General features: G+C 53.0%; 1 pseudogene across 1 annotated transcript; it reads right to left on the bottom strand.

Moving 5' to 3' along the window:
* Positions 1-6,355: 6,355 nt before the first annotated feature.
* LOC309836653 (developmental pluripotency-associated protein 2-like) lies at positions 6,356-8,354 on the bottom strand (annotated as a pseudogene). The gene is made up of 2 exons: positions 7,696-8,354; positions 6,356-6,435 (listed from the first exon to the last, which is right to left on the bottom strand). The product of its transcript is annotated as a developmental pluripotency-associated protein 2-like (transcript).
* Positions 8,355-17,870: the final 9,516 nt, after the last annotated feature.

Here is a 17,870-nt window from a genome sequence, read left to right as displayed (position 1 = left end):
CTTGCTGGGCCAGACACGGTGCTGTCAGCACCGCCATCCCCGGCCGCTTCCTAGTCCAAGCGGTGTGCGGTGGTGCGTCCTGACAACAGTGCCTGGGGGGGACATTCTGGGCTTCCAGGGGCCGCGCGGCTGACACCAGGCCTGGGGGTGGAGTCCACCTGGCACTGAGGGGCCTGGCTCCCAGCTGCCAGCAGCACGCTCACCCTTGCTGCCAGATGGCAGAGCGCACCCTGTTTATGATCAGGTGGCTGACTTGCTGGGAACCCAGCAAGCCGATGATGAAAGCTGTAAAGAGAACATTGTTATTTGACTTTTCATACTTTCCCAAGTAAATATGACACTCACTGCTGCTTGAATTACTAATGCCTTGGATGTGAGGGCCGAAATCTGTTCCCAAACAGACTCCTCTTTTTTTTTCCTCTGTCACCTAGGCGCTCGGCATTGTTGTCGAAATGTTTTCCTGGGCTCACCCGTCCTGGTAACTCAGTACATTCCCTAGGAGAGAACTTGGCGCCCGGGAAGCCCGGATGGCCCAGCAGCCTCACTGCCCAGCGCCTCTGCTCCAGCTTCATCCGCATCCAGCAGGCAGCTTGCCGCGGGCAGGTGACCCCACTGTCCTGTGATCGACTGCAAAAGGCGGCAGTGGAGAGGCAGACACAGCCCCTTTCCAAGGAGACACTGCCTTGCACAGGCAACTTCAGGTAGAAAGGAAAGGACCCTGCCGGACACGCGACCTCCAGGGCCCACTCTGGGGCACTTAACTCCTTCCCTGGGCCACCTGGGGACAGCCAGAGAAGGTTCCTGGACCCAAGGGGCTCTCAGGTCTCTGCTGTCTTTATTACTGCTTAGAAAAGCTAGTAAACAGATGGTTTGGTTTAGAGAAAATATGCAGCCAGGGTTTAAAAGAAAAAAAAAGCAGAAAAATGAGGAGAGGAAAGGGAAAGGCAGGAAGGCTTGTACACAGCAGGACCGGTGACAGCTCATAAATCCCAATGCCACTGGTTCTGCATGTGTCTCTGGCTGGGCTTACTGGGTCCTCACTGAGCCCATCTGTCCCAAAAGAAGCCCCAATAAAACCAATCGCAGGTAGAAAACGCACTCCTCCCTCCTCACCATCCCACACGTACCCATGACACTCTGGCCAGATGGGGCTGGGGGCTCTTAGAGCCACAGAGGTCACGTGGGCTGCCCTCTGGAGGGGCCGGTCACACCGTGGCTGGTCACAGGGAAGCTGTCCCTCCGCAACGGTGACGGACGATGAGCAACCTCGGAGATGCCCCTGAGCGAAAGGAGCCGAGACCACGGATCTCCTGCGGGAATACCGAGGACGAAGTGGGCGGAGGGCGTGGCTACGTCCCTGGTGGTGACCTCAGCCGGGATGAAGCTGCCAGCCCACTTGGATCCCGAGAGCCTTCCCTCAAGGAAAAGCCCAGGACGTTCGGGCTCAGGATTGAACCACAGGACGGAGACTCTTAAGCAAGGAAGGGGCAGAGATGCCCCGTACCCCCTCCAGCAACCCCCTTCCCATGCCCTCAGCATCTCCCGGAGGGTGACATCGGGCTGCCGGGATACAGTGGGTTGGGGGAGGGGGGAGCACAGGGAAATCGGGGTGCGGCACCGTCTTCATGTCAGCAGTGCAGTATTCCAACCCAGCCCCAGAGGAAACTTGTCCCACATCTAAGGCAGAGAAGCCACGAGGTGCCAGAAGAAGCAAGGTGTGATTCCTAAGGATCTGTAAGAAACTGAAAAGAGCAAGGCTTCTGCTCTCAGGGTCTCATACAAGGTGGACAGAGGCTTCTCTCTCTTTTACTTCCGCTAAAGCAACATACACGGGAATAGGAAGAGGACGGGACCTGCAAGGAGCTGGGAAGGGGGCCCCAGGCAGATGCAAACAGCGGGGACCACTCCAGGTCAGCCCAGGGCGGGGCAGAGGGCGGTCTAAGGCAAGGCTGCTCCAAGTGTGGCGCACAGACCTGCGTCGGTCAGCGAACAGCATGCCCACAACCCACAGAGTAAGTATAGAACTCGAGCGTCAGCACTCAGAAATTTCTACATGCCTTTTGCCCCTCGCTAGGTTTGTCCTGTTAGATCTTGTGAGATGCGATTTTGTGGCCATTGAGTCTAATGATAAGAAAGGAAGTGGGAGCGTGTACTTTGGATGGCTTTTATTTCGCGCATTTCTTTTTCTCACCTGTGTCACGGCTATTGTATTTCACAAAGGCAGCAGTCTGTGATGGCCTGGAAAGGTTGAAAACTGGTCCTTCTCTGCAGATACTCACTGGCCCGAGGGATGTGAAGCACGAAGAAAATAAACCCCTCCTCGGGACTTCGCTGGCGGTCCAGTGGTTAGGCTTCCGCACTTCCACTGCAGGGGGTCCGGGTTCAATCCCTGGCTGGGGAACTAAAATCCCGCAAGCTGACACCCCCGAATAAGAAAGAGAGAGAGAGACAGAAAAAAAGAACCCCCTCCTCGATCCCGGGACAGAGAGTGAAATCCGCGTGGCAGCAGGGGCTACACAGGGGTACTGAGCCCAGGACTGCCAACCCCACCAAGACACACAGGTTAGGGTTATCCCTGCCCTGCCCCGACCAGGCATAAGAACGAAGGCGATCAGAGCCAGCCCTGCAGTGGAGAGGTTCACTGGACAGTAAAGAGGAGGTGGGTGCCCCCAGCGTCCTGCCACGAGACACGAGGACTTCTGGGAATGGGGCTCTGGAGACCCACTGGGCAGGCTTTGTTGTGACCCCGCGGCCCCCTCCTTTCTCCCATCATGCACGTCAGGTGGAGATTCGAGATGCACAGCACAAGGGAAAAGGATGCTGCGGCTTCTTTCTAATATCAGACCACCCCCGCCCCGTTCTCTACATGCTCTCCGTCCCTCTCCTGACACCCACATGGCCTGTGGGACAGGGAAGGTGTCTTCTCCTCTGCGTTCTCTCTTCCCCGGAATGGTGGTGAGAAGGGCCACGGGAACCTCCTAGAACCTAAACATGCTGTTGGCTTCAACCCAAGATGCAACATAGCGTACACTTCCCTCTATGTGAAGTACAAAAACAGGCAAAACTGTGAGCCGCTAGGATCATGGTCACCCTGGGGGTATAGTGACGAGGGGACAGGGGACCTTTGGGGGGGCTGCTCTTGTTGGGGTGCTGGTGAAAAGGAGAGTTCACTTTGCAGAAAAAAAATTGTACCTTTATAACTTGTCCACTTTCCTCACGCACATTATGCTTCAATAAACGTTGGAAGAGCCTCTCGTTTCCAACCATAATGGCGAAAACAAAATAAAATATCGGGGTAGAGCCTTGCTCTATTCTCTTCCTGTTGTGTGAAAAGCGCCGAGTCGTAGGCCCCCCGAAAAGAACAGTTACCCTGTAAGAGAAGCTGGGATCTGTTTTTTGGGTCACTGTTTTCCCAGGTGGTCGGGGGGGTGGGGGGACGGTAGACTCATTTTCCTTTCTCCCCTCCTGCCCTTGTCCCCTCCATGTGGGGCTGGCCGGGGGCCAAGGGCTGGGAGATTTCGGCTGTTGCCTTGGTAATGCTTAAATATTGGCTTCAGGTTATGATGGTAAAATAAACAAGCAGAAGCCTTGGGGAGCTCTAAGTGGCCCTGCCCCGTGTTCCAGATGCCTGTCAAAGCCCTGGCGAGGACTTGGACTTGGCTCACCAGCAGAGAAGCATGGAACTCTCTCCTGGGGAACGGAGCACAGGTTAGGGGCCGCGTGTGTCCCGGATGCTCAGGGACCCTTCACCATACTAGATGCCCGGTCTCGACAGACTGTCCTAAAATCCTTGCTCACGGTCGTGTGGTGATACAGAGGCCAAGAACCCCAATCCAGAGCCTCGGGAAAACTTTCTCTCTGAAGGTGGGGTGGGCGCGGAGGAAATTCATGGAGCTAAGATCACTGCTGAAGGTAAGATATACTCACTTTCAGAAGGTGAGGGCCAAGAAAATAAGAGCTGTTTCTAGAGCCCAGAAGCCACCATGCCCTGACTCAGGGGCGGGGTGGGCGTGGGGGCACCTCCAGGACCCAGGAGCGGATGAGCTGAGATTAGCAGCAGTGGCCGAGAAGATGACAACCCTGGTCCAGGAAGTAGAACAGAACTTTGCCCAAGATAAGTTCTCCATTCCAGTCCCGGCTCTGTTGCCAAGAAGCTCTTTGACTTGGAGGTGTATAACAGGTCCTTAGCAGCTCTGGGCCTCAGTTTCCCCATCTGTAGGCCATTATTTTTATAGACGGAGGTGAGAGAGAGAGTGGGACTCCAGCCCCAGGAACAGTCCCTGCGAAGCTCATCCCATCACACGCTCCCCGGGCAGCTGTGGCAGATGTGCAGTGCGTATTCCAGGATTTACGATGCGGCTGCCCTCGGGGAAGTGGAAACTGTTCGCCTCGCCCATTCCGAAGCATCCAAATAATAAACCTCCACTGAAGTCCTGGCTCAGGCAGTCTGCTTGTCCTGCTGTGTGTGCAAGGGAGGGAAGAGCACACAAGCTTGGGCAGGGGTGGGGTGGGGACAGCTCCCTCTGGGCAACGTTGAAGCATGAGGGCGGTGCTGGGAGGGGCCCTGAGTGTTTGACACCAGCATTAGGTCACCACTGTCTTGCCCCTGGGGTGTGATATGTCAGCAGGCAGCCACTGGCCCGCATGCCATGATTCGAGGGGCGGGGGCATTCCTCGCCCTGGGCCAGGGCTGCCCTTCTCGGCCCTCTCCTTGGTGCTGTCCCCTCCCGGCTCCCTGCCCGGGCTCCAGACTCTGGAAGCCAGGAGGGAGTGGAGTGAGGCAGTGCACCGGCAGGGCCGGCCCGGACACACTGGGCATGCTCCTTTTGACTGGTTGTCCTCTCCAGAGCCACGGGCTGCTCCCTGAAAATTTATTGAGCTCTCTGCTGTTCCGTCTACACAGTGATTGAGCCCCTTCTGTATGCTGTGTGTCAGATGTTCTAGGTGATGACTGTCCTTTGAGACAGTGTTTTTGTTTCCTAGGGTGCCCACTACAAATGACCATAAACAGGGTGGTTTAAAAGAACAGAAATTCTTTCTCTCGCAGTTCAAGAGGCCGGAGGCTGGAAATCCAAGTGTTGGCAGCCCATGCTCCCTCTGAAGGCTGCTGGGGAGAATCCTCTCTGGCTTCCTCCAGCTCTGGGGGCTCCAGGCCTTCCTGGGTTATGGCCACATCACTCTCCTCTCTGCCTTGTCTTCACATGGCCTTTTCCACTCTGTGTATATCTCTGCGTGTCCTCCTCTCCTTTTCTTTCTTTCTTTTTTTAAATTAATTAATTAATTAATTTTATTTTTGGCTGTGTTGGGTCTTCGTTGCTGCGCACGGGCTTTCTCTAGTTGCGGCCAGCGGGGGCTACTCTTCATTGCGGTGCGCGGCCTTCTCACGGCGGTGGCTTCTCTTGTTGCAGAGCATGCGCTATAGGATGCACGGGCTTCAGTAGTTGCGGCACACAGGCTCAGTAGTTGTGGCACATGGGCTTAGTTGCTCCATGGCATGTGGGATCTTCCCAGACCAGGGCTCAAACCTGTGTCCCCTGCATTGGCAGGCGGATTCTTAACCACTGCACCACCAAGGAAGTCCCCTCCTCTCCTTTTCTTACAAGGACACCAGTCATCAGACTTAGGGTCCACCCTAAATCCAGGCTGATGTCATCTGGGGGTCCTTAACAAATGACATAGGCAAGGACCCTGGTTCCAAATAAGGTCATATTCAGAGGGCCTGGGTGGACATGAATTTCGAGAGCCCCCTTTTTAGTTTTTTTATTTTTTTACTTTCTGCCTACACCGTGTGGTTTATGGAATATTAGTTCCCCCACCAGGGATCGAACCCGGGCCCTCAGCAATGAGAACACGGAGTCCTAACCACTGGACCACCAGGGAATTCCTGAGGGACTCCTTTTTAGAGATGAGGAAACTGGGGACCAGTGAAGCAAGGTGGTTGGTCCGGAGTCCCCCAGCTGGAAAGTGACAGAGCGGAGTCAGGATTCAAACTCAGGCCCCATGGCCCCAGGACCCACTGTAATATTTCTGCCAGAGCCCAGCATCTGCAAGAATTCCTACCCTGCACATCCAGGTAGGAGGTAAAGCAAGTAGGAAATCCTCAGCTTTTGGGAGCAAAACATAGTCCCATCCTCCAGTCACTCTCTAACTTCAGCTGGTGAACAAATCCCCGAACGGAGTTTGTAAAATCCCTCTCAGAGGTTCTGACCCAGTCAGCTGGATCTGCATTGTAAACAGGACGCTAAACCCCAGATGACCAGGTACAGGTGATCCAGGCGGGTCCAAAACCATGACCTGAGAATCCCCGAAGCATCACTGAGATCAGACCCTGGGGTTGAGATCAGCCCGTCACAGCTCAAGGCAGGAGCAGGGAGCACAGCTCAGCCAGAGCGACCGCTCCCCGTGTCTGTGCCAGATGAGCCCGGAGGGCCAGGCCTGCCAGGGACCAGAGGGCCTCATCCCGCCACAGCCAGCTGGTGCCGAGCAACCCAAGGAGGAGTGTTTGGATTCAAACTCCCATTCCTGAAGGAGCTAATGCAAGCTCATTCTGGGAGAGCCCCAAGGCAGCTCTGGGCTCTGCCCAAACCCCAGCATGGAGGATTTGGAAAGGCCCAGAGAATGAGCCAAAACCCTCTTTCCCCTTTACAATTCCAGCGCCAATAGCTTTTCCCCAAACCAGCCCTTTCATAGTGGCGTCATCCGCGCATCCTCAGTGCCAAGCGATGATGGAAATCGGCATCCAAGTCTTCCCGGCCAATTGGAGCTGCAGCCTCGTACCCTACAGAGTACAGCTCCTGTCCACCACCCAAAGCGGGGAGGAAAACAGGTACAGCTGGTGAACAAGACGTCCTTGGCATCTCACTAGAGGCCTCTGTACCAGGTCTCATGAAAAGACATGAGCTCAGCTTTTGGACCAACCACCCAGGTCTCCAGGACCACTGCAGTGGGCAGTGGCTCTGCCGGTGGCCACACCCAGAATCACCTCTGGCTTAAAATTCACTGCACGTCCCAAACCCTCTGAGGTTTAAGAAGGGAAAGAACAGGGAATAAAGGAAAGAAAGGAGTCGCACAATCCAGGCGGCCCTGTGAAATAAGGAAGCATCCCAAGATGCCTGGAGAGTAGACATCCACTGTGTTTGGGGTTCGTTCGTTTGTTTGTTTCTAACAAACATTTTTTTAATTGAGGTAAAATTAGTATATAACATTATGTTACAGATGTACAACAGGGTAATTCGAAATTTGTATACACTACAAAATAATAGACCACAATAAGTCTAGTTACCATACAATCACGCCCCTTTGCCGATTTCACCCACCCCTCCCCCTTCCCCTCTGGTAACCTTTTATTTTGTATTAAGACATGGACCATCTATGTCCCTTTTTTTCTTTTTTTTCTTTTTTTTTTTTTGCGGTACGAGGGCCTCTCACTGTTGTGGCCACTCCCGTTGCGGAGCACAGGCTCCGGACGCTCAGGCTCAGTGGCCATGGCTCACGGGCCCAGCTGCTCCGCGGCATGTGGGATCTTCCCGGACCGGGGCACAAACCCGTGTCCCCTACATCGGCAGGCGGACTCTCAACCACTGCGCCACCAGGGAAGCCCCCCCTTTTTTCTTTAACTTCCTTTTTTTTTTTTTTTTTTGGCTGTGCAGTGAAAGCACCGAGTCATAACCACTGGACCACCGGGGAATTCCCGACATGGACCATCTAAAAGCAATGATGCTGGTGTGTCCAAACCAAGTTTCTTCCTCTTCCCCATTGCAATTTATCTTTTCATAATTTTCTTATTCCTCTTAGCACATTCAGGGTATAACATATTATCTTCTAGGTCTGGGGATGGGAAAGTGCAGGCAGGGAACATAAAGAGAGAGATCATCCCCCAGGGAGTGTCAGGCACCCAGGCCTGACCTGCACGGAACTGCAGGCGAGCCCAACCTTCTGTGTCTGCCAAGAGCGGTCTGCCAGGGACCACACACCACTGGACAGCTGAGGCTTGCGGCAGAAGGGACTCAACGGAGGTGGGAAGGGGCTGTGAATTCACAGCCTTGGGCTGAACGTTCTTGCAGCAATTCTTGACCATGCTGCCAACATGGCTTCCTGAGCTGAAGTTATCACTCCACCCACAGTAGTCCTTTCCTGCTCTCCCTCATCCTACTTTTCCGAACACTTGTTCTGTTGGTCACCATCTCGCGTTTCCTTGAACGTGACTGCAATCTGGACTCCTGTGATGATTGAGGAATATACTGATCCTTTTTGGGATAAGCATGTTTCTGGAGTCTCAGATAAACCCCTATTTTCTGGCCATCGGTACAGTTCCATAAGGCGTCCCAACTCACTTTATTAATTGGAGGCATCATGGTCGGCAAGAGGTAAACTGGTTTACTACAACTAGATTTGGGGCAAGCCTTGAACCCTTCGCTTGTTTCAGGAGAATGAGCTTGATCATCTGTATTCAGTGGCTCCACACTGACTTCTTTTTTTATATTTTTGTTTATTTATTTATTTTGGCTGTGCCGGGTCTTAGTTGTGGCACACGGGATCTTTGTTGTGGCCCGCGGGATCATTTAGTTGCGGCATGCAGACTTCTTAGTTGCGGCCCGCGGACTTCTTCTTAGTTGCGGCGTGCGTGCGGGATCTAGTTCCCTGACCAGGGATCGAACCCGGGCCCCCTGCATTGGGAGCGTGGAGTCTTACCCACTGGGCCACCAGGGAGGTCCCTCCACGTTGACTTGTGAAGTTGAAGAAACACCTGGTTCCCTTTGACGGTCTTCAACAATTCCCTCATTAACTGGAACCAATGTAAGAGTCACATTTTCTTCATCTAATGCCTCTCGAAAGAAATTCTTCTCGTAATTTGGGTATGCCATTTTTCTGGGGTTTTTAAACAATTTTTTATTGAGGTGGGATTCACATAACATAAAATGAACCACTATAAAGTGAACAACTCAGTGGCAGTTAGTACATTCACAGTGCTGTGCAAACACCACCTCTATTTGGTTCCAAAACATTTTTATCACATCAAAAGGAAACCCCCTGCCCATTAAACCACCATCACTCCCGTTACCCCTCCTCCCAGCCCCTGGCAACCACCAATCTGCCTTCTGTCTCTGGATTTACCTATTCTGGACATTTCATATAAATGGAGTCATACAACATGAAACTAGACATCTGTTGTTCGTAGCTGCCCAGCGCTCCATTTCCCCCTCTTCTGATCGCAGCGACCATATTTCACTTTGGAGAAGCCACCCCACAGCTCCCCTAAGTCCACTTGGCTGCCCACCCGCTGCGTGCAGGGGCGGGCGCATGACTCAAACCTGGCAAATCAGTCAACGTGATTGGTTCAGGGATGGGCTTGTGACTCGATCTCCCCCAATGAGAGCAGCCACAGGACTTCTGGAGCAAGCGGCTTCTCTGCCTGGCTCACTGAAGCAGCAGAACGGGAGACTGAGGCTGCTGGCAGCCCCCTTTGTCACCATGGAAGGAGTGCCCACCTGGGAAAGAAACGCACCTGAAGGAAAGCAGAGACAGAGCACTGAATCCGCACAAAGGGCTCGTGTGTCCGAAGCAAAGAAAGCCAAACTGAGGGTGGGCGTTTGCAACAAAGCAAGGATTTTGTTGCAGGGTGCCAAGCAAGGGAATGGGAGACAAGTCTCAGACCCACTCCAACTTGGTCTCTGAGTTAGGGATTTCTAAAGGCAAAGAACAAAGGAGCTGGGGTTAATCATCTTAATCATCGTGGTCTATGTGTCTTTGAACCTGTGGTCTGTGAACCGGGGGCATCTGTGTCAACATAGTCTGTACAGGTCATCTTGACCCGGAAGATATCCCAGAACATCACATAAACGGCGATGCTTATTGGAAAGCTGCGGCTCAAGGCCCATGACCTTCGCTACCCCTTATTAATTAGGCAAGCGTGATCGAACAGGTATGGCCTAGGACAGAGAGGAATAAGAAGACCAAGAACAGAAACCTGGGTGTTATTTTAATTATAAATTAGTCATTATAATGACTAATAAATTTTAATTATAATTATAGATTTTTAAATTTTAATTATAAATTATTTTAATTATACATTAGTCGGTTTCAGCGGGAGGCTGGTTCTTGGCCACATTGTCTGAGCACCTGGATCCAACTCTGCCTGAAGGTAGCACTATCCTCAAAACATTTCACTTTTGAAAGTCGATCGCATCCTGTTGTGATCAAGCTGATTGGAACTGGGTTTCTGTAATGCGCAACTAAAAGGGACCCAAACAGTACATGTGGCATTTCACTCACCTGCCTTTGCATACTCCCATCTTTTATGAAATAAAATGCAACTCCTTAGCGAGGAACATACAGTCTTCCTGACGCAGCCCTGTCTCCTTCTTCCTTCATCCCTTGTAACACCCCCTCCTCATTTAATATGCCAGCCACACAGTTCATACACACACACACACACACACACACACACACACACAATGCTTTTCCTGCCTTAGGGTCTCTGCTCTTTCTGTCTCCTCTGTCCAGAATGCTCTCATCACCCCCACCCGACTCCCAAACACTTACTCATCCCTTATCACTTGATTCAGGCATTACCTCCTCCAAAAAGCCTTCCCTGACTCAGTGTCCCACCTCTCCTCCAGCAGAAAGGCGTGTCCCCCGGGCTCCACACAGCCCTGAGTGTGGTTCAGTCACAGATCTTGCCCACACATTGCTGTTCATTATCTGCCCAAGTCTGGTCTCCACTCCGTCCCCCCCCGCCTCCCCCCCACCCCGCCCCGCACAAACAGGGGTCCTCCAGGGCCAAGAGTGTGCCTGGCTCTGCTGACAGTACAGTGCTTGGGCCACCGTGAGGCTGAACTGCTTTATTTTTTTTTTCCTTTATTTTTTTGGCTGCCTCGGATCTTAGTTGCGGCATGTGGGGTCTTCGCTGAGGCCTGCAGGATCTTTCGATGCGGTGGTGCGGGCTCTTCGTTGCCCTGAGGCATGTGGGATCTTAGTTTCCTGACCAGGGATCCAACCCGCATCCCCTGCATTGGAAGGCGGATTCTTTACTACTGGGCCACCAGGGAGGTCCCTGAACTGCTTTCAAAGAAAGCTTATTTCCCAAGTTTTTCCCAAAGATTTAAATTTATGCTTTCATCCAGGCAAGCTTTCATCCAGGCAAGCGTCAGCTCTGTTCTGTCCTGTACTTAAGGATGCAACGTCTAATAGAGACACAGACAGAGAACACAAATGTATGGATACCAAGGGGGAAGGGAGGGTGAGGTGGGAGGAGCTGGGAGATTGGGATGGACACTATACACTATTACTACTACGTATAAAATAGAGAACTGATGGGAACATACAGTATAACACAGGGCACTCTACTTAATGCACTGTGATGTCCTAAATGGGAGGGAAACCCAAAAGGGAGGGGATATATGTATGTGTGGCTGATTCATTTTGCTGTGCGGTAGACGCTAACACAACATTGGAAAGCAACTATACTGCAATAAAAATTAATTAATAAGAAAATAAAAATTCAGATTCTGAAAATCAAAAAAAAAAAAAAAGGATGCGATGTCTGATATTTCAGTGGTTGGTCTTTGTTTGGGCTGAGACTGGACTCTGGAGCCGTCCTCTCCCTGGAGCCGCACCACCCCCGCCCCTGGTTGGGGGAAGGCGAGAATGCGGAGAGATGGGACCCGCTCACAGGGAGGCCTGACTCCTACTGTTGAGGCCAGGGGAGCACGGAGATCTCTCCCCCAGCCTGGGATGATCCAGATCAGGCCCTTCGATGCCACCCAAAGCCTGTCTAAGGCTTTTCGTAGCGGTCACAATCATGTCTTTAAATGTGAGAGCCCGGAGGCTGTCAGAGGGGGTCACCTGTCGTCCCCCCTTCCTCACCGATGACTGATCTGCAGACCGGCCGAGGCAATCATGTCAGGCCTCTGCCTGCCTTGGGCTAGCTGGCTCCATGCCCTTAAATGCAATGTCTGAGCCTCCGTGAGCAGAGAGGGGCGTCGGGAGGTGACAGTGGCAGGGTGGGACTAGGAGCCTGCCAGGCACGCCTTTCCTTGTTTCTGGGTGTCCCAGAAAGGACCCCCCCTCTGGATGCCGCTTAAGGTGTGAACAGGTGGGGTGGGGCTGAGTTGGGTACCGGGGACATTGGGAACTGGCTATCCTGAGTCAAAGGATGAAGATGCACAGATGCCTTTGCCTCAATAATAGGCAACTTTAGCTGGTTCGCAGTGGTTTCCTTCCCCCACCAGTCCCTCCAGTTACTTGTCAGGGAGTAAAAGTTGCCTCTCTGGGGCTTCCCTGGTGGCGCAGTGGTTGAGAATCTGCCTGCCAATGCAGGGGACACGGGTTCGAGCTCTGGTCTGGGAGGATCCCACATGCCGCAGAGCAACTAGGCCCGTGAGCCACAACTACTGAGCCTGCGCGTCTGGAGCCTGTGCTCCGCAACAAGAAAGGCCGCGTTAGTGAGAGGCCCGCGCACCGCGATGAAGAGGGGCCCCTGCTTGCCACAACTAGAGATAGCCCTCGCACAGAAACGAAGACCCAACGCAGCCAAAAATAAATAAATAAATAAATAAATTTAAAATGCACAGTATTCCAAATAGTATAAAAATAAAATTATTAAAAAAAATAAAAGGAAGTCTATATATTTGTAGAAATGACATTTTAAAAAAAAATGTTGCCTCTCTGGACACTTCGTGCCTCCTACAACTGCTGGTCTAACTTCCCTGGACCAGCTGCACACCTGGGCCCTAGAATTCTAATGACCCGGCCCATCCTAGGACTCACTCAGGGAGAATGGGTCCCACTGTTCTGGCAGGTATTGGGGAACCCACCCTTGGCTTCTCTCCTGCGGTCAGCAGGTCAGGACCGGGCACACTGGAAGCCTCATCCTCTGAGAAGCCAAGCCACTCACCAGATAGCTGCCTGCATTTGGAGCACCTGCATGGCCCTTGTACTCCCCTCCAGGGTCACTCAGTGACCCTACAAGCTCCCAGCCAGACCCAGCTGCCCCGGCGGATGAGCACAGGACCCAGCTGCCCCGGGAGTCAAAGGTTGCTTCTTAAGGATTCATTTTTCCAGGAAGAGTCTATTCATGTGGGAGAAGAGGGATGTTTCATTCACTTATTCATTTATTAAACCTTCATCCAGAGCCACTATGAACCAGATGCTGTGCTAGGTAGTGTGTGGGGTGCAGTGCCCACCCCGGACCCAATAACAGTAATATGAGTTAAAAATAGCTGAGTGCCCAGGAAACCCCTGGCAGTCCAGTGGTTAGGACTCTACAATTTCACTGCCAAGGGCCCGGGTTCACTCTCTGGTAGGGGAACTAAGATCCTGCAAGACGTGCAGCATGCCAAAAACAAAACATATTTGCTAAGTGCCGGAAGAGCACAGTGACAGAGTACTCTGGGACCTGCGAGAGAACGAGAGAGCCGGGGTCCCTCCGAGGCTCTCGCCCCCCCTGATTTAGTTTATGTGACAAGAACTTACAGAGCCTTCGGTGCCAGGCGTTGTTCTAAGGACAAACACTAAGCCATTTCATTCTCCTAAGAGCTTTGTGGGGTCGGTATTATTATAGCCATATTTTATGGAAGCTGGAGGGCACAGGGCACAGAGAGGTTGAGTTGCCCAAAGTCACACAGCTGCTAAGTGGCAGAGTGCTCTTTGTACCCCAGCAGTCTGGCTGTGGCCCTGCTCTTACCAGCCCACCAGGATCTAAATGACTCTGAGGTCAGAGGTCGGCCGAGCTGAGGGCTCCACGCAGGGCTGTAGGGCTCTCAGGCAGGAGAGCTCTGTCTCTGTCCACCAGCCATCAGGGGTGGACTCCAGGAGCCACACGGGTCCGTGCAGTGCAGAGCAGGAGGTGGCCTCCCACCCCTCAGAACAAGGTTTTACACCCCCGTTCAACTTGAATGAACTGTTTGTTTTTGAAGGAAAAGCAACACAATGAAACCTGACACTGGGTAAAGGGCCTCTCCTTCTACCAGGGAGAGGGGATGGGCTCCGAGAGGGAGCTCCAGGACCCGTGTGGTCCCTTCTGCCTGGACCGCTGACCACCACGTGAATGCCAGCCAGAGAGAACATTCCGAGGCCCCGGCGGCCTCATCACCTCTCCCAGGGGTTTGGGAGGGAGCCTGAGAGGGCGGCCCGGCTAGGAGCTTGCAGCCTCCCTCGTGAGAGCTGACTCTCTCCTGGGAAAATGGACACGTGAAATTCTAGAAGCAGGAGTGGATCATGTTCCAAATGGTCTCTGCTCTCAGAAAGGAGCACCTTCTGGATTGGGACAGCCTCACCCGGATGGAAACTCCACCAGGGCCCGACTTCTGTCTTCTTCACCACGTCTGTCATCCCAAAGCCCCACAATCGTCCTGTAAAGGACGATACAACCAGCTGTTTAAGTCCACAGGTCCCACCACCCACATGAGACCATCACTCTGCCACAGCTGCTTTGCCTTGTTCAGTACGTAAGGATGGGCTTGGCTTGTCCCAGTAAAACTTTATTTATGAACACTGACATTTGAACTTCATGTTATTTTCACGTGTCATGAAATAGCATTCTTCTTTTGCTTTTTTTCCCTCCTAAGCGTTTAAAAAGGTGAAAACCACCGTTAGTCTTCAGGTTGTACAAAAACAGGTTGTAGCTGGATTTGGCCAACGACCCCTGACGTGGTGGCTGCACAACCTTTGGGATCAAACGCAAGCATGAAGCTTCTCACACTCCACCAGTTAGGGCCCCCTGGGACCCCATGGACCCCACATAACATCTGCGGTTCTCAGTTCACACCTCTCTTGTGGGCTCTTCTGGATCATTCTTCCTCCCTTTCCTACGCTTGATTGTTTTTTTGTTTTTTTTTTTGTGGTACGCGGGCCTCTCACTCTTGTGGCCTGTCCCATTGTGGAGCACAGGCTCCGGACGCGCAGGCCCAGCGGCCATGGCTCACGGGCCCAGCCGCTCCGCGGCATGTGGGATCTTCCCGAACCGGGGCACGAACCCGTGTCCCCTGCATCGGCAGGCGGACTCTCAACCACTGCGCCACCAGGGAAGCCCCGCTTGATTGTTTTTAAGGCCCAGTTCAAGCATCCCACTTCTGGGAAGCCTCTCGCAATACACAGTCGGGTTTAGATGCCCTTCTCTTTATCGCTTGAGCCCCAAAACTGGACCCCGGTGCGGTTGATGCCAAGTCTGAGGACAGCGGTTTGCTCCTTGGCCTCAAGCGTCAGCCTGGAAGCTCCTAAGTGCAGAGCCTGGGCTTTCCATCCCCATCCCAGGGCCTCCACGGGGCTTGGAACATGGTAGGTGCTCAATAAAGGCTTGTAGGAAAAATTCAGCCTTCCTCTTCCCCTTCCCCTTGTCCTTCCCCCTCCCCCTCCCCCTCCTCTCCTAGTCCCTAAGGTTGTTGGTCCCCAGGGCCCAGGCCTGGGCTCTTCTTTTCTCCATCCACCCTCACACCTTCTGTGAGCTCACCCCACGTCGGGGCTTTAAGGCCATCAGCTTCCCACTCATATCTCCAGGTGGATATGGGGCAGGCATCTCGAGGCTTCCATGCCCCACACCTGCTCCTCTCACGGGCTTCCCCATCTCAGGTGCCATGCCCCCAAACCCTGGGGTCGCTCCTGAGCCCTCTCTTCCTCTCACAGCCCCTGTCTAATCCATCAGAAAATCCTATTGGCCAGACTCTCAAAATACATTCACCACCTTCACTGCTCCTGCTGGCCCCAGCCACTGGCCTCTCACCTGGATGGAGGCGAAGCCTCTTAACTGGTCTCCTCTCTCCCTGGTCTCTGCTTGACCCCCCTTCACACAGCAGCCAGAGGGACCCCGTGACAGCATAAGCTCTCGGGCAAGTCACGCCTCTGCTCAGAGCCCTCCCGTGGCGCCCATCTCCATGGACGAGTACATGATCTTAAGAGGGGTCTGTCTGCCAGGCACCACTGAAGCACCTCACTCATTGCCCCTCAGGAGAGCCCTGAGGTAGGGCCTGAGAAACAAAGGCCCAGGGAGGTTAAGTAGCTTGCCCAAGGCCACACAGCTAGCCATGATAGAACTCAAATTCCTGACACTGGCCTTCCTGATCACACTCTCTGAGGTCAGCTGCTCCACCAGAAAGGGAGCACCTTTTTCCCAGGTACCCTAGTCCCCTCCTTTTTTCTTTCTTGTAAATATTATTTTTCAATAAGTACTACATGTATATGGCCTCGAATTTAAAATGTATACAAGGGGGGACTTCCCTGGCGGTCCAGTGGTTAGGACTCAGCCCTTTCACTGCTGGGGCCCGGGTTCGATCCCTGGTCGGGGAACTAAGATCCCGCAAGCCATGTGGAGTGGCCAAAAAATAATAAATACATTTAAAAAATTTTTTAATGTACGCAAGGGGAATACAGTAAATCTCTCTCCAACCCCTGTCCACCCACAGCCACCCACTTCTCCCAGAGGCAACCTTCTGGAGTTCAGCGAAGCGTCACCCTCGTAGGTGTCACGGGCATGGAGTCATGCGCCGTGGACTCCGCGTTATACGTGCAAGGCCTGGGAGCGCTGGTTGCCTCTGATCAAGTCACTTGTTCTTTGCGGACCTCAATTTCCTCATCAGCGAATCGGGGGACCAGAGAAGATGATGCGAATACTTCTGCCGCTCTGAAGGTCAGCCTCAAGTAGTAACAATGATAAAGGAGGTAATAGGCATGCAAGTGCCTTGTCAGCCGGAAACGTGGAGGCATCATAACCCCGTGGGCAGAGGAGCCATAGAAATCAGAGACTGGCCTGGGAGCGACCAGCCCAGCGTGTGCTCGGCTCAGACCTGAGGCCAGAAGGGCATTGCTTGCTTACCCCGGGGTTCCAACAGCATCCCCTTCATCTGGTCCTCCATCCATCCTTCGCTCCCCGTGTGGATAGAGATGCTCTCCAGCCGGCTCACGCATCTGCTTCTCTTTGCTAAGCTCTCTTCTAAGCCTGTGTTCACAGGCCAGAGCCCTGTCCACCGCCCTGAAGACCTGGGCTGCAAACCCACACGGCCTTTCCAAACTTGTGAAAGAGACAAGGGGCCTGGAGATGAAACATCTGAGTTGGGGAGGAGGTGGCCACTTCCAACAGAGCAGCTTCTAAGACTTTAATCTTGTCAAATGTTAGCTGTATCAAGCCCTGGAGCATGTCTACGGCCCTTGGGATCCTATTATTCTCCTAAACAGGCTCTTTGCCCAGAAATCGTCTTGATCCACAGCCTATCACTTTCTTTTCATAATATCACACCCTTACTCCTACTTACATCCTCCCAGACTTTCCCAACCTCTCCTTCCATCTGGGACCCTCCACATCTGCCAGATGAGGCCGTGTCTCCCCAAAATCTGTGCTACGGCCAAGCTGTCGTTTCATCTTTGCTCATAATCAGGCCCTCCAGCCTCTTCATCACTTTTATTGCCTTTTCTCCTCAAAATTCCCTCCAGGGTCGCCGGTGCACTCTCCATGTGAAGACCCAAAAGAAAATTCTCCCCATAAGAAACGTCCTCTTATCTCCAAGGTGCTATTTTTGTGCAAGGACTTCTCATCAGCCCGACTGCAGACACGATTTTGGCTGCATCGAGCATATTTGCGATACTCGTGGTATCACATGCTCTATCTGAGCGTGGGTTTTCTCCCCACTCCCAGCCTGCTTTCCTGCTCTCCCTGGATCCTCTTCATCAAGCTGTAAGAGGAAACTGCTTTGTGTTATGATCTGTTTCTGCCTAAAGCACTTTCAACCTGAGGAACAAAGCCGTGGGGCTCAGCAGGTAATCCTGGAGCCCTGCGCCCGCACCAGCCGCCTCTGCTGGTCGTTCCTGCATCCCAGGGCCCCTGCAAATGTCCGTGGAGCATCTTCCATGTGGCAGGTAACGCCGGAGGGCTTGGCCACATT

This window comes from Grampus griseus, assembly GCF_964374135.1.
Source record: "Grampus griseus genome assembly, chromosome: 1".
Lineage (NCBI taxonomy): Eukaryota > Metazoa > Chordata > Mammalia > Artiodactyla > Delphinidae > Grampus > Grampus griseus.
This window is presented reverse-complemented; position numbering and strand designations above follow the sequence as displayed.